Raw genomic sequence first — 12,705 nt, forward strand, 5'->3', positions numbered from 1 at the left:
TGTACTGAGTGTGCACAGTGAGTTAGGGAACAGTAAAATTCTAGAATGTATGAAATCCAGTAATACTAAAAGAGCAAAAATAGGATACAGCATTGGCCCTCATTACGACCCTGGCGGATTTTTTCCGCCATCGGCGGACTAGTCCGCCATGGCGCAAAGTCCCTTTACGCCATGGCGGATGGCGGACTTACCGCCCCATTCCGAGGTCGGCGGGGCGGTAAGTCCCCATTGACCCATTTACCCTTCCCCATTCCCATTTCGGCCCCATAGGGCTCAATGGGAGTGGGGAAGGTGTTAATTACGCCACCGTACACTACGGTGGCGTAATTAACGCCGAGGTCCCATAGCGCCATGGATTTCTACGCCCGCAAAAAGCGGGCGGAAAAGTGACCATGGCGCTCTGGGAACTCGTAGTTGGCGGTAAGGGGTCGGCGCAGCTAACGCTGGCGTTAACCCCTTACCGCCAGGGTCGTAATGAGGCCCAATGTGTCCTATAAAATAATCATTAATACAACATGGGTTGGGAAGAGAAAAGTTAGTTGTTGGATGATGTCTAAATGGCATTATACAATTAAATAAGTTCAATGACAAGAGGCGACTTTATTCTACACCCGTCCAGTATCCTACCTGGATGTCCAGGATCCAGACCATACATCAGTGGTGCCAGGTAATCTCTCTGCCCCTCTCCTTTAAAGAGCCAAAGAGAAAACCAAATGAGCCCAATGCCGTATTTCAAACACTCACCAAATGTAACAGTCTAGCCTCGGAGCAATGCGCACAGTTTATTCGAACTAGCAAAGTGATCAGGCTCACCTCTTGATGGCTGTTCTCAACACTTCAAACAACTAGCATTGCTGGATGCAGTGGGCGCCCCACTCTGTTAATCAGTCCCTCATTTTTATTTTATTTTATTTATTTACTTCTACCATGCCAAAAGCCTGCAGGCATCTGGGCGCCAAGACATGGACACATTAGACTTTGAACGTATAGGCTACAAGACGGCAGATAACATAAAGGTTTCAGTAAAGGGGAGGGTCAAGTCTTTATCAATTGTCAATGGTCTTTATCTGAACAAGTAGGTCTTCATTTTTTTTGCGGAATGCACTGTAGGAGGTCTCAAGCCTAATGGTTGAAGGGAGCTCGTTGCATGTGGTGGCTGCTATTGTGTGAAAAGCAGAGCGAGGCCATTTGCTTTCTTGTATCTGGTGGTTTCTAGGTGGCCCAGTGCTTGGGATCTGAGGGTCTGCCTTGCTACGTACGGGTTCAGTTTAGCTTTGAGATATGCGGGGGCTGAGCCATAGACACAGCGATGGGTCAGAGTGAGTGTTTTGAATTTTATTCTGTCCTTGATCGTTAACCAGTAGAGATTTCTCCTATCCTCACTAATGTGGTCAGATTTCTTTTTTTCTTTTATGATTCTTACAGTGTGATTTTGAATGTTTTGACATTTGGCAATCTGACCCTTGTTTGCCCTCAGTAAGAGCGCATTTCCATAGACAAGTCTTGACAGGATGGTTGTCCTGGCGACTGTGGCGCAGTTCTCCTCTTTCAGGAAGGGTCGGATTTTATGTAGCAATCTTAGATAGTACGAACAGTTTTTGGTCAGCTGTAGGACATGGACTTCAGCACTTAAAGAGGCCTCCAGCTGGGTTCCTAATGTCTTAACTTTATTTGCAGTTTTAATTTGGATGCTCTTTATCTGCAGGATCTCGTATTGTTGGCTGAGTTTGGCTCTGGTTTGGTTTGTTCCAAAGATCATCAGTTCTGTTTACTTAGCGTTTAGACATAACCAGTTGTTAGTCATCCAAGTTTCAATGGTTTTATATAATTTGCTAACCTTAGAACTGTGTTGAGCATAGTCGCCACTAAGTTTGATGATCAGCTGCGTATCATTGGCGTAATTTGTAAAAAATATGCTGATTTTTTCAAGGATCAGACAGAGATACTTGATATATAAATTGAAAAAGAGTGGCAATTAACTTGCCCCCTGTGACACCCCACAGCTTATTATTTCTTCATAGGAAAAACTGTCCCCCCAATGGACCTTAGATTTCCTATTCATGAGGAAGGATGTTAAGCAATTTATTGATTCAGGGGAACAATTAGCTCCCTTCATAAGTGGTTGCTTAAGTTGTTTATGATCTAGCAAGTCAAATGCTGAGCTGAGGTCAAGCAAAATAAGTAGGCCTGCATTGCCATCTTCAATGATGCTCCTCATGTGGGACTGAAGATCAATCATAGCAGTCTCTGTGCTGTGAGCAGCACGAAAACCTGACGGTTGGTTGTGTAGAATGTTATTGGCTTCTACATAAGCCTGGAGTTGTTTGGTGGCTACTAATCTATCATCTTCTAGAACAACAATGAACTTTGGTAGTGTGCGCACTAGTCATCTGCAGAATACACTATATGCTAGTCTATCTCACTGACTGCCTTCTCGAATACCATAACTGTACAATGGGGTTGTCAGGGCCATCACTGCGTGTCACAATCAGGAACATAATCCCAATATTTAAGAGCTTAAGAGTTACCCCCAAATCATATCCATAGTCCATCGCATTCTCTTTGTCATTGGGCCTAGTAAGATCAATGTTTTTGTTCTCCCTTTTCCCCTCCCTTGCCTTGTCGTGCTCTGAAACACTTGTGTATGAGCGCGATACAAATAAATTATCATATCATGCATTTTTGAAACCAGGGCCTAAGGTTTATGGCCAACAAAATCCGGAGGTGCTCTTCTAGCAGAACACTTAGCTATTCTTCTTCTTTTCTGCAAGTTAACCCACTTGTTGGAAATGTTGTACTGCTGGTCCGTCTTTTAGCTACCTAGCAAGCTTTTGAACTTGCTCCCTTTAAATATGGGGAAAATAGCTCATTTCCGACCTTAAACAATAACCTAATAACCTATATATTCTCCTCTCATTAGTTGGCATAAATCTCTATGCACTCATGTGCAACCTTAGCCAGAAATAGTGCCAAGAGGACACTCATAGTGATAGACCCTTTTACAAAACCATTACATAACACAAGATGTTTAGGTGTTTATGGCTGTAGTAACCTCTTATTAGTGTACTCTGTGTAATCTCTTACTGCAGAAAGGTTTTTGAAGGGGGTAAATTGCAAAAACTCTTAACGCCAGTATTTCTCAATGATATTACTATCGGCTCAGCAAACATTTTTGCCTTTCTGCTTCACTTTTAGAGGACCCCAAGGGTGTCATTTGGGATCAATAGGGGTCGCAACTGCATCCCCTAGAACCATTGTGCGACCCCAGGAACTACCTCTGTGACCCATGGTGGACAGCTCGGATTATTTCTTTTTAAAGTCACTCTGCCATCAAAAATGAATTATTTATGTTTTGGTTTTCCATAACAGAAATAATTTGTTTGTAGTCACTCAGAGTGAGATATGAGCCCTTGCCCAAGCCCCCCTTCCCCAGGACATGGGTGGTACTGGCTCCTACGCATGACAGAAACCCCTTGCATGCATTCTGCAGCAGCATGGGAGTCAGAGTCATGCCTGCAGAGGAGGAGCAACAGATTCTGCAAGGTAAGGAAATGTTTTTGTTTAAATGTAAAAGTGCCTGTGTGTCTATGTGTGTGTTTGTATTATGTAATGTATGTGTGTGTATATATCGTGATATGTGTGAATGAGTGCATGATGTTCGGGTGGCTGAGCATGCTTGTGTGAGTGAATGGTGATGGAGTGAGTGTGTAAATGAGCAAGTGGTGTGTGAATGTGTGTGCGCGCGTTAAATACATGGATTACTTACCAGTAATCTTAACTACTCCTAGTCCCACTCTTCCACATCTCAGTACTTGCCTATGAACCACCTTGCCTCATACATAAGTATTGGGACGAGGAAGAGGGGTGTTGAGGTAATATTGGGCCAAGGAGTTGATTTTGGGGTTTGGAGAAGGAGAGTGGAAGGGAGAGGGGACTTGTGTGGGAAAGGTGGGGCATAGATGGGTGCACTAATACTTAAAAGCCATCAATGATAAAGCAGACATGATATGTATTAGTCACTAGACTGACCTTTTGGTACAGCCATTTTAGTCACCATTACTGGTACAATCAAAGATTAATCTATTGCTCTCTGTACTCCTAGAGTTTCTACCTTTTCTTTGAGATCTAATGGCAAATATACTACTTTGCCAAGGATGCTCTTTAGTAACTCGGATGGAGGTAATTTGGCTGATTTTGGTTGAAGGCGTATTATAGTTTGAAAGGGGTGTACTGTTTGGATTATAATGCTCTCATCCAAGTTAAGTTGTTTGAGAGATTTTGGAAGTTATCAGTGATAGCACTTGAAGGCATTTGCTAATTGTCAAGCTTTGTGTTGCAGTGTGTGCAAACTATTGAGGGTCAGTTATTCTGTATTTAGTTTCTGATGTTAGATATAAAGCTAATTGGAACCATTGGGATTACTCATTGTCCTCTATTTTGTAGGCTATATCTACTACTTTTGTTCTCTTTTTATAAAAAGTTCTGCGACAACAGTCACATATTTGGTCTGGTATTTCAGCAGATGTGTTTTGAAACATAGTTATTTCCTTTTTGTATATCTTTGTTTGGACGTTAGTGTTTATGAGGTTTTCGGTAATGTTTTCTAAAGTTAAAGAATTTTCTAAGTCAACTTCTGTTCCAAAGAATATGCTTTGGATGTGCTCTATTTCTTGAAGAAGTGCTTTGGCTGTTCCATGTAGGAGAATATTATTTAAATTTTGCAGATCAAGAGCAGGACTTTTTACATAGTATAGTCTACGCACAAGATTCCGTATAGCAGAATGGTGTGTTGCTAACATTTTGATGTGGTGGAAGGTGCTTTTTCAAGCAGTTCCTAAAATGCAGGTTAATGAATGCCCTTGAAGTCCAGTGTGGCTGTGCAATGGGCAGGAGTCTATGGTTTGTAAAGTTTGTATTCTATTTTTGTCTTTAATTTTCACATAGTGATCAAGGAATTGTCGTAAATATTTAAAGGATTGTTGGCGTACGTTACACATTGAGCTGCATGTCCATTTGTACACTGGATGGTTTGTTTGGGCGAAGGGAGCATTTGGTTGAAAGTTTGTTGGGGACATTCTTTCTATAAGGGTTTCTTTGTCATAATGGTGTGTTCTACCATTTCATACCCTCAACCATTATTGTCTATGGGTATTCTTTTTTGTTTTTCTTGTTTATAAGCTTCTTCAATGAAGTATGGTTCTGGGCTGCTTGTGTGAATCTATTAACGATCTCAGAAATTTGAAAAGGTCTTTATATTGACACTGTGCATGTTTATAAGTACTTTTTGTAATGTATTGATCAATTTTCTTAGTGGTTTAATTCTGTTTAAAATCAATATAAACAACACTCTCATTAGTAGATAAGTGCTGTCATTGAGGATTAGTCTCCTGCAGTAGTTTATTAAGGTAGATTGTGACTTTTCAGCTGTTTTTATAAGATTGTGAAGAACTTTACGGCTGAACATTTTTTTAACATACATGTTTTTGGATTGCTTTACTGTGACCACGGTAACACTGGTAGATACAGTGTTAGGTTTGTTAGTAGGTCTGCTTTTCTTTGTACATATTTTTTTACTTTTAGTTTTTGTAAGAGGGGCCTTACCTTCTTTCTTTACCTTCTTTAGTCCTGGCGGTTTTTGTTTTGTTGAGTGAGGTTACTAGCTCTTTTGTTTGAATGTTTTCTATAAATTGTGTTAAAGGTGGATGACTATATGGTTTGGTTTTAGTCTTATCTGCTCTATTTTTCCTTTCTTTTCTACAGAGTTGCTTTTTGGGAGGCATTTTGTTGTGGCTGTCGGGGAAAAGAGAAAGTTTGGGTTTGAAAGTTGTGCAATGTATATGCATGTATTGTGAATGGGTGTGTGGGTGTGATTGGAGAGCTTAATACAGAGGAAGAAACAACACAGCTTGTCAATAAAGCTGTATCTGCATTTTTATATGCTGAAGTAATGTCATCTTTTGAGAATTATATATACATATATATAGAAGGTCTGATGGTGCAATTTTTTTTCGTGAAGATGAGTTCATTTCACATATGTCAGAAATGCAATTTTCCTTTACAGTGTTAGGAATGCATTGAAAAAGTTGCTGTAAGAAAATGGTAAGGGAAGATGTAGAGTGTACAGTACTACTTTACATAAAAGCAAAACAAATGAAAAAAAGGTATTTGTTAACAATCCCCCCAAAAGTTTCTTTTCAGAGCCACCAAAAAAGAATAAATAACTGAAATTGTGTTTAATTCCTCCTAACCCTTTGAGTGGCCCCGGTGTCCATTGACACTGCGGTATTCCGCTGATGGCACATGCCACATCCAGGTCTTTCAAGGATGCTTTGCATGGAAAGGGGACTGGGTGATTAGCAAATGAGGTGTTCTGGTTGTGGTTTACAGGAAGAGAGGGTAATATGTGTTTTGATTGTTGTGTGTAGGGAAGATGGATGTGGCGATTGCTATGAAAAAGCTCACTGTGTGGATGTTGGGAGATTGTCAGTTGTACAATTTGAAAAGGTACACTGAGTAGTGTGGCATCTCTGGTACATATGGGTTTGGAGGAGTGGAGGGTGGGTGATATACAGTGTCTGGGCTAAACTGGGGGAGTTTACTATCATTTTGAAAGACTATGGCTCACTTTGAATGCTGAGATATTATTGCTGTTCATTGTGGAGTAAATAGTTTGGGCTATGTTACTCCACTATATTTGCAGGTTGCATTAACCCCTTAACTGCCATGAGTTTTCCCCCCCAGTGCCAAGGCCTTTTTTGGTTATTTCGGTATGTCGCCATTCAATGCCCTGTAACTTATTTGTTACATGAGATATCTCGGCCAAATTTTGCCCATTTTTTCCCACATGTAGGCAGTCATAATCCCACAAAGGAATCCTAGTTTGCTCTGGGGGTTGAGAGAAAATAACCAAAAAGGGAGAAAATGTGTTTTCTTTCTTCAGAAAATGGCAACAAAATGATGTAAAAAAGAAGCCTGTGATTTTTTCCCTTTGAGTGCTAGGAACAAGTTGTTTGCTGTGCTGAATTTCCCATTTTCCAGGCTTCCAGGAACAGGTAAAGTGGAAACCAAATAAACATATTTTGATATGGTTACCAACCATTTTGTGAGAGGTAGGCAATTTTGGCCTTTTTTCCAATAGGACATGCGTGGACGAAATGGAAGAAAAGGGTAGGAAAGCTGAATGAGAGGACAGAAAGGCATACATTTCTGAAAAGTAGACAAAATTCAAAGTTTAAGAAGGAGTTATTTACGCAGGTCAGGCAACGACTATGTAGGGAAACATTTCAAAGTTTGGGGAAAAATCAGGAAAATGACAGCAACAAAAAGGTATGTGGTGGACATGGTTGTCTCAGTAAGGCAACAGCTTCTGTGAATTTTGAGAAAAACAATGCTTCTCTAACATTCCCCCACTCTTCCAGTTAGGAAATCACACATTTTTCATAATGTTTCAAAAAACAAGCAATACCACAAGCCAAAAACAGAGCCATGGTACACAGGTGTTTTATGCTTATGACCTAAACAGACATACTTAGCATGTGTAAATAAGGAAAACAAATGTGGTGAGGAAGGGCAAGCATACATTTTTTGAAAGATCACAGGCAGACCTTTTTAAGTGTAGGTGACTTGTGCAGGTTACAAAAGTGTATAATGTCTAAAGCAGCCACTAAATGTAGGTCATATTTGGGAAATGAAAGGGTTGTCTGACAAAGGGCAGCAACAAATGTGTTGAAACGTTATGAAAATCATGCAAACACAACAAATGTCATACCTTCCCACATTCCCACAGGTGTCCCAATGAAAACGGTACCTTGCATGTGTAGGTGCACCTACCTGAGAGTAAAGGGAAAAGGCTAAACTAGTGGTAACACCAAGTCTTTCGGCAGAGCAGATTTTGAGGAATTTCGCTCATGTTGACAAGCTACAGATTTGAGCCTTGGGTGTCAAAGGCCACCAAGGAAAACAGGAAACCCGATGCATTTCTGAAAATAGGACAGCCGTGGGAATCCACAGAGGTCTGACCTGCGCGAATCGCCTCAAAATGTATTACCCACAACCCCTGGCAAAGTCTGAAATTTGGCAAATAAATCACAATTTGTGGACATTTCAATCTGCCTACCCACCGAAACACAACGCCAACAACACATGTCCTACCTTCCCGTTTTCCCACAGGTGTCTGGACAAAAGCAATACTTCAAATGTGTGGGTGCACATACCTGGCCGCAAAGGGAAAAGGCTAACCCACTGGTAACCCCAAGCCTTTCGGCAGAGCAGGTTTTGCTCATGTGGAAAACCTACAGATTTGGGCATAGGGTATCGAAGCCACCTAGGAAAACAGGGAACCCAATGCATTTCCGAAAAGAAGAAACGCATGGGAATCCACAGAGGCCTGACTTGCGCAAATTGCCCCAGAATTTATTACCCACAATCCCTGACAAAGTCTGAAATTTGACGAAAATACACACAATTTTCAGACATTTCACTCTGGGCACCCACTGAAGCACAACGCCAACAAAATATGTCCTACCTTCCCACGCTCCCACAGGTGTCCCGACAAAAGCGGTACCTCACATGTGTGGGTGCACCTACCTGGGCGCAAAGAGAAAAGGCTAACCCACTGATAACCCCAAGCCTTTCGGCACAGCAGTTTTTGCTCATATGGACAACCTACAGATTTGGGCGTAGTGTGTCGAAGCCACCAAGTAAAACAGGGAACGCCATGCATTTCTGAAAAGAAGATACCAGTGGGAATCCACAGAGGCCTGATTTGCACAAATCACCCCAGAATGTATTGCTGACAATCCCTGAAAAAGTCCGAAATATGGCAAAAAAAACACAATTTTCAGACATTTCACTCTGGCCACCAACCGAAACACGCCGCCAACAACACATGTCCTACCTTCCTGCATTCCCACAGGTGTCCCGGAGAAAACAGTATCTCACATGTGTGGGTGCACCTACTTGGGCACAAAGGGAAAAGGCTAACCCACTGGTAACCCCATGCCTTTCGGCAGAGCAGATTTTGCTCATGTGGACAACCTACAGATTTGGGCCTAGGGTGTCGAAGCCACCAAGGAAAACAGGGAACCTCATGTACTTACAAAAATAAGACACCCATGGGCACCCCCCTTTCCACTAAAAACATCCATGGTGGTTTAGTGACTCCCCACACCCACCCAAAACAAGTTATAATTTGTATATGCTTTTTTTAGTTTTACCCCTTTCCTAGGGGCAGATGGGCACATTAATTTACCCATTTGCCCCAGGGTGGAGAAAACATACTGCCCCATTTTGCGGGGTGTCGGGGGGCGTCAAGATTTCTGTTGGCCCTCTCCCCCCACCCCAAATGGATGGGTGGGCTTCTCATGTAGCCCTCCATGGGGGCATATAGGGGCAGAAATATGCCCCCAGGAAGGGCTACATGAGGCACCCCCCATCCATTTAGGGTGGGGGGGAGAGTGCCACCACCCTTTCATTTGGCAACACATTCCTGGTGGCTAGTGGCCCCAACCCCCACCCAAAACTGCATTTATTTATTTTAATTTTATTTTTAATGAGTGTGCCCATATTCCCCCTGGGAGGACATACTGCCCCAGGTTTGGGGGGGTGGCTCTGCAAATGTTCCCAGTGGCCTCACCCCCCCACCCCAAATGGATAGGGTCATCTCATGTACCCCTTACTAGGGGCAGAAATCTGCCCCTAGGGAGGGCTACATGAGTTGCCCCCCATCCACTTAGGGTGCAGGGGAGAGGGCCACCCCCCAATCATTTACCCAAAATGTCCTGGTGGCTAGTGGCCCCCACCCAAAACTTGTTTTTTTTGTTTGTCCCCTTCCCTGGGGGCAGATGATCACCCATCTGCCCACAGGGTATTGGCCACATGCTTTGGGGGCTGGTGGGGGTAGAGGGCCACTACATAGTTAGCAGGCCCTCCTCCCACTTCAGAAACAGATCCCTGGTGGTCTAGTGGGCATTGCCGGACGCAGATCGAGCGCTCTGCGCCCGATTCGCGCCCAACAATGCTTCACAAAAGGTGTTGTTGGAAAGGGGAGAGTCTCCCCTTTCCAACAACACCTCCCTCGATCTGAATGGCACAATAGTGCCCCAGATCGAGGGGGAGAAAGGTGGAGACTCACCTTTCATTTTCATGTTGGCATGCATTACGCACACCAACATGAAACTGAAGGTAATTCAACCCCTGGTTCATGAGGAGGAACCTCTTCCTCACATAGCCCGGGGTTTGGATTACAGTTTTGTGCATTCCCTGCTTTGCAGTGATCGCACAAAATGGAGTACCAAAAAGGACGAGCTATCTCGTCCTTGGCACTGTGTATGTAATGTGAAGGACGAGATAGCTTGGCACCGAGGCTTAATGGAGCTATTTTGATGTGCAAAGATTATTTTTTCAGAAATACATGCAAGGGAAGTATGGAGATGCCCAAATGTGTTTGGTGCACAACTAGAAGAAGGTAAATGTAAATGTGCTTTTCTGAATGGTGTATGCATAGCATCTTTTGAAAATGAAAACATCTAGTTGGATGGTGCAAACCATTTTTTGGAGTGAATTTGACTGATTTTGGGAATCAGATGTTTCTTGTAAATATTCAAATTGCACTGTGAAAGTTTAAGCGAAAAAGATGTACAGTGCATATGTAAACATTTGTAAGTAGTTTTAGGAAATAAAAATCAGAAAAGCAAAAACAAAATTCAAAACTGATTAAACAAGCGGCTCTTTTAGGAGACACCATTGTACAATAAATTGTTTAAATCTCGTGTAAAATTCCCCACCCCCTTTAATTGGATGATCTGTCCACAGACACTGTGGTAGTCTGCGGACGGCACGTGCAACATCGGGTCTTTCAAGGATGCCTGGCATGGAAAGGGGACTGTGGAGACCGCAGACAGTCATGGTGTCATCAATGAAATTGGTGATGTCATCTTTGATGTCCTGGGTGTTAGTCTTAGCAGTGCATTGGAGGTGGCGGGAGTTATGGTTGCTTTGCATACCATAACTGGTGAATTTCAAGGGATTTTCCGGTTTTACTTGTAACCACAACGTCCCTTTAGCAAAGTTTTTTCATTGAATTTCATATGTTTTTATTAGTGCAACTTAACAATAACACCCCTTTAACAAAGTTTTTTCAGTGAATATTATTCAAGGAAAAAACTTTAGTAGCATGGATGTTAAGGTGACAACTTAATGCAACAAAACCCCTGACTTTCAGCTAAAGACACCTTAACTTCACACCCCCTGTTGCGCAGCCTATGACCACAATGATGACATCACAGGTCACATCACTGATGACATCACTAATTACATGTTGTAGGAGAACACTGATAATTGTATTTAACAGATTACATCAATAATGGCATTAGACATTACATGATTAATATGTTAGCTCATAAAAACTTTGATTTTCTTGCACTTGGCCATGATGAAGGATGTGGTCACTGCCCATCACCAAATCTCATAGCTAGTGGTCAGTGAGTGCTGCAAAAAACGAATGTGCATGGTTAAAAGCCATGCCTAGTGGCGCGTCACTTTTTTAAAATATACATTGTGCAATGTTGAAAGCTGTAGTAAGTGGCAAAAGCTAAAGGCCATAGCTAGTACCCATTAATATGTTAGAAAATACAGTCAGCATGGCCAAATGTCACAGCCACTGCGTATTATTGTGTTGAAGACCATGGTTAGTGTATATAATTTGTTTATTTATTTTATTTATTGATAGCGCCCAGGTCCCGGAGGTATCACAGCGCTAGTAGGTGTAAACATTCTGAGCATCAAGCATGTACAAGGTTTTTCGGTATCAATATGGTTACAGACAATCCATTGTGGAAGACAACATGATGACAAATACATGGTTTTAGGAATTAGGGTTACAGACAATTCACTTTGGGGGTCAGAGGCCACTTATTTGAACAGAGCCGTTTTAACTTTTTTACGGAAAGTCAGGTAGGAGGGTACTTCTTGGATGGAGGGGGGAGGGAGTTCCAAAGGTTAGGAGCGATAGTGAAGCTAGATCCTCCTGCTCTTTTTCTGATGAATCTGGGGGTGGAGAGTGACATGCTTGTGGATGGGATTTTTTTTAGATGCAGTGGGAGAGGTAGGGAGAGGCTGTGTTGTGGAGACAATGATGAGTGATGGATAATATCTTGAACTCAATGCGAGCTTTGATAGGAAGTCAGTGAGATTTGTGTCTAATTTGGGAGATGTGATCTGAACGTTTCAGGCCCACACTGCTGTGAGGGCATTATTTGGATCAATTATAGTTTGTTCATGTTTTTGCAGAGGTGCCTGCGAGGATAGCATTGCAATAATCTAATTTGCTGCCAATGATGACTCTGGCTAGTGTGAGGCCATTTTTGGGTGTAAGAATCCTTCTGGAGTATGCTGCTGACAAGGCTATGGCTTTGACATGTTTATGCATGTTGAGTTCTGAGTCAAGGTAGACCCCAAGTTTTTTGACATAGGGTGAGATGGGAATGGTGAATGGTGTTTCCGTTGATACGAAAGTTGGAGAAGGCGGGGGCCAGGTGTTTGAGGCGATGTGGAGAGCCGACACTAAGCAGTTCCGTCTTGTCATTGTTCAGACAGAGATGTGATTAGCCATTCAAGCCTGAATGATGCTGTAGACACAATTAATGCTGGCAGAATCAAACTCCTAGTCGACTGTGAGCTTGAGGAGAACCTGTGTGTTTTCAGTGA

This window comes from Ambystoma mexicanum, chromosome 6p (genome assembly GCF_040938575.1).
Source record: "Ambystoma mexicanum isolate Mex_15411 chromosome 6p, UKY_AmexF1_1, whole genome shotgun sequence".
NCBI classification, from domain to species: domain Eukaryota; kingdom Metazoa; phylum Chordata; class Amphibia; order Caudata; family Ambystomatidae; genus Ambystoma; species Ambystoma mexicanum.